Raw genomic sequence first — 4979 nt, forward strand, 5'->3', positions numbered from 1 at the left:
GCTTCCCGCACGTGTCGTCTCACAGCCCGCACCGCCAGCCCGGGAAGCGGCACAGAGGAAAACCCTCCCTGGCAGGACGAGTCCAGCCCATCGCTTCCGTCCTCCGCTCCAACCAGCCCCACCGGGCCAGGCTACAGCCGGCTTCATTTTCCACATCTATCCCAAGTCTGCCACATGAAGAGCCCCTGCAGGGTCAGTGACCTTTCAGGAGACCACACAATTTGTGGGCAGATATCTGTAAGTCTTCTCCTAAAGAAGGATACAGAATCTTACCTGCAAGCGAAGCAGCAGTGCAAGCTGGCAGAGGTGTTTGCATCGCAGCATCACGTACTAGGAAGAAAGGGGCAGAAGCTCAAGAGAGGTCAAGGCACTGAAATAATGCTGGACAGATGCGAAAGGTTCTTATTCAAAGACCCCAGGGCGCCTCATCGTGCTCTCCGATGGGGAGCTGCATCTCCCTCACGTGGACGCACACGCATGTCCCCACCTGTGATAAGCCATCTCTGCACGTTACGCTGTGACTTTCACCACCAGGACGTGGCACGGGGCTTGTCTGCATGTGTACGTATCTATCAATACAAAACCAGCCTTCCCAGGCAATCAATAATGCTATTTAAGAGATAAATCTCACCATCGACTGGCTGCTGAGGCCAGCTCCTGATTAATTTAAGAGAGAGAGAGAGAGAGAGAATGGTGAGGGAGCTCAGAAGTGTTCCCAACGTCAGGAGGCATCAGCCCTGTGTGCTCCGGCTGTGCAGGCGGGGATGGATCGGGCTGGCGGTGGATTGGACCGTCTGCCTCCGGCTTATAACAGGACGGGGCTGTGCAGGGACCCATCTTCTAAGGGGGATGCAACCCCTCCGCCAAACACCTCCATGACCTGAGACCAGAGCCTCCTTAAACCCAGCAGGGACCACCAGGTACGGCTAGGCAGAGACGTGCTGATCTTTACCCAGCTGAGGATCCGTGCACCCTTGGGGAAGAAAAGGCCCATCTGTGACCGCCTGTGAGCACTCGCTGTGCCGTGCACATACGAAAACCAGACATTGTGTTCCCCGAGCCCAGCTGTGGCTGTGCCGGATTTGAGGTTCCTCTACCATCCCACTCCCAGCCTTGGTGTTTTGATCATCGATTCGAGTGGGTCGAAGGGGCTTGTTGGCTGCCAAGCCCTCAAAGGTGGCTCCTGGCCACCATGTCTCTGTCCTGGCTGCAGGAGAAGCCTCTGCTGCTGTGCATGTAGGACCTCCCCCAACCCACCTCTGGCCCTCCATTTTCGGGAAAGGACAACTCCCACCAGACCAGGTCAGAGCAGGGGATGAGCAGAGCTCACCCAGCCTTGCAGGGGAAGGCTGTAAAGGAGCCATCCCTCTCCTCCCTGTGGAGGAGAGCCATCCCTTGCAAGCATTCGAGGGAGAACGACAGAAAGGAAAGCACTGCTAAACCCAAGGGACAGCACTGCCACGCCAACAGACTGCCACTGCGCTGCCCAGAGACAATACTCAGTCAGATCAAAGATCTCCAGCCCTCCAAGCAGCGAGGATCTGAACAGACTCCCAGCAGGAGCCACACAAGAAGAAAGACTTTGTTTTAGGTAGGCTGGATCAATCGGAGAAAGATGTGTCTTTCAACAACCCAGCGGCATCTTCCAGCCTGCAGTGCCCGAGGCTGCCACTTCCCCGAGCTGCACCACTTGAGGATGGATGGTGCCACATTTCCTTCCATGTTCCCAAGCGCTTCTCCCTGGCTGATGCGAATCCATGTCTCTGTCCCCTAATTTCAAAGCTGGAGCAGCCCAATAGCACCGGTGCTGCAGATGGGTGCTGGATGGGAAGGAGCACGTCCAAACAAGCCCTGCTCTGCCAGGGAGCAAAAGACCCCACAACATCAGCTCCTCTCCCTCCTCCCATCACAGGCTCCGAGACATCACCCAGCGATGCCATGGCTGAGCTCTGGGAGAGGCAGGTGGTATTGAAAAGCATCTCAGCCCTGGGAGATTCGGGCTGCTTTCTGCTCCAGGGCAGCAGTCCTGCTGCCCCTGACCCCAACGATGGTTGGGAGACTTATTCGGTGGAAGACCCACAGACGACCTGAGCGTTGTTCCAGCCAGGCTGGAGGCTCCTCAAGGCAGCAGCCGACTTGATCATTATATAAACACTTCTCTCACTACAGAAACGTGGTGCCGCTGGGCTGGAGCTGCCCTGGCAGATGACACCAAACTCACAGGTAGGAATCAGGAGAGAGACTGGCCGCTGATTTCAGCGGGAGGGGGGATGGACTGGTGCTAAGGCAGAGCTGAGGACTTGAGGCTTTGTCCTTCAGTGCCAGCGAGCAGCCGCCAAGCAAACCGTGAAAGCATCTTGCCTGTATCACGGGGCTGCGATTGGAGGCAAAATCCCAGCTCTGCAGACCTGCGGGCAAGTCGCAGAGCCCAGCCTGCCGCCGGCCCCCGGCGTGCGGGTCAGCTCCCACGAGCTCAGGCGGTGAAGCAAAACACGAAGGCGGATGGTGCGAACAGTGCCTCATCTCCCGACTGCTTCCCGCTCGGGGACCTCTCCTGTGCTAGACTGGGTGTTATGCTTTTAGGCTTCCGTTCAAAGCTTGAACTGGCTTACTTCAAGACAGAAATGAGCTCCAGAGCTCACTACAAGCACACCGTTGATCACTGCAAGCATCAGGCCACCCTCCTGCCTCAGAAAGCTTGAGGCCACCGGGTCCTCGTCCACCCTAACTCATCGGGTAGCACCTCCTCCTTTCCCCAGCCTTATCTCCAACACCCTGCTCCTCCGCTTACAGAGGGACCAAGCCTGAGCCTGCCTCAGTTGCATCCCCAGTGTGCTCCCCCCACCCGCCACTGTACAATGAGGTTTTGCATCTGCTCCACAGCCCCTTCCTTAAGAAGCGATCCCAAGCCCTCTGCGCTGGGAAAGCCTCCTGGGAAGCCGAGAGTCAGCTGCTGGCAGCCAGTGGCATTGGCCACCAGGACGGCATCGGGGACTTTGCAATGGGACAAGCGGCAACAGCCAGGGCTGCTGCAGGGACAGCGGGGGCCCAGCAGCTCCGTGCCATCCACGCTGGAGCCCCCAGCCAGCATCACCCCGTGCTCCCTTCACGGCTGGGTCCCGCAGCGACTGCCCGCAACGATGCTGAAACTGGGGCTTTGAAGCGGTGCTGCAGCACAACGGTGGCTGTTACCATGCCAACAAGGCGGGCAGTCGGCACATTGACCTGCCAAACCAGGAGAGCAGCCACGCTAAGTGGAGATGGACCCACGCCAGTGTGCCCCGGGGGGCTGCTTTCCCCTCCCCGTGGGCTCCTGCAGCAGCATCGCGCAGCCCGAGGAGCTCAGCTGCTCTCGGCCGATGCCCTCACCGAGCACCAGGCATTCCGCGGTGCACGCAGCCCCCGGAGCCCTCTCCCCATCCCACCGCAGCCCTGCGCCCTCGCACCCCAGCTAATGTCGGCAGCTGTGTACAGACACAAGCGCTGGCTCGTTCCCGCCGCTGGACGGAGGCAGACAGCGTGTCAGCAAACGCGAGGGAAAGTTCAGCATCGTGGGGCGGGGGGTGGTGGTGGTGTGAGCAGAGCAGCAGGTCCTCAGCGAGCAGCCAGAGAGCAAGCAGGAGGCTGTAGGCTCAAAGGCACAGGGAGAGGACACTGCCTGGGCTGGTGATGACTGGAGGGGATGTCGGAGCAGTCCCTTCTTAAAAAAACCCAAAGAAACATACATATAAAAAAAAAAAAAGAAAAGAAAAAAACACAACATGTTTTTTTGTTCACTGCTCAGGTGTGGTGTGAACTCCTCGGTGCAGGACGACATGGATGCCAGCAGGGGTACAGATGAGTATGGAGGGCTGCTAAGCAGAGGGAAGCACCCTGCCTGGTCTCTGCCCGGAACAGAGGCTGTGCCAGCCCTCCCCTGCCCGGAGCACCTGCCTCCACCCAGGGACCAGCCACAGGCTCAGCCTCCCTCAGGCCTGACGAAGAACCACTCTTGCCCTCGGGGCAGTCTCATGCTCAGTGAGGCTCTCCCACACCACATCCCAGCCCACCCTGGTGCAAACCAGCTTTTCTCTTCTCCACCTTTCCCTTGTAGACATGGGGAAACTGAGGTACGGGAAGGTGGAAAGCAGCATACAGCTCACTAGTTGTCATGAGAGAAGAGAAAGATGCGAATGTTTTCAAATTGCTTTTCCCTCAAAGCAAACCACATCTCTCTACCATTCCAGCTGCTGACAAGGAGGAAAACTCATCCTATCCAAATTGGTCTAGAATAGGGAAATTAGGAAAAAAACCCAAGCAAGCCCCAAGCCAGGAGCCAAGTGTGTTCATCTCTGTTCTTTCAGCTCAATCAGCCACGATACTTGGACTAACACCGAGAACATCGCCACCCAGGAGAGCACCAAGGTGACCTGGGGTGCAGCAGCAGAGCTCCTTGCCCTGCACCCCACTTTCTCTGCGCAGCCTTGCCCTGCCCAGGGACCCCGGGGTGGGGAAAGCCATCTCAGGTGAGAGCAGTGCCCAGCAGCACTGCTCCGATTCAGACCATGCGAGCCCCTCAAACCAGATCCCTCATCCCGTGCATCGTGGTGTGTACCTCCCGCAGATACACCGTCTGGGGGGCCACCGGGGCTGCGACAGGGAGATGGGGCAACGGGACAGCTGGGGAGGGGATAACCCATTATCACCCTGGCGCCTGCAGAAGGCCACACGCACATCTGCTGATCCTGCGGTCCGGGCTCTTGCAGGACGACAAGGCACAGCCCTGCTCCAGCACCTCCGTGTTACCGGCGGCTTCTGGGCACCCAGAGCCCGGGGAGCTGAGCATCCCTCCCGACGTGCCGTGGGAAACACGGAGCCGCCTGGCACCGGGGTGTTAGAAAGTGCCGGGGAGGAGGACAGCAGGCCGCCTGCCCCCTCGCAATCACCTCGCTCCAGCCAGCGCATCCCCGGGGGAAGGAGTCAGCCCACTCCCGCGGACC

Source organism: Charadrius vociferus, unplaced genomic scaffold (assembly GCF_000708025.1).
Source record: "Charadrius vociferus isolate BGI_N301 unplaced genomic scaffold, ASM70802v2 scaffold7, whole genome shotgun sequence".
Taxonomy (NCBI): domain Eukaryota; kingdom Metazoa; phylum Chordata; class Aves; order Charadriiformes; family Charadriidae; genus Charadrius; species Charadrius vociferus.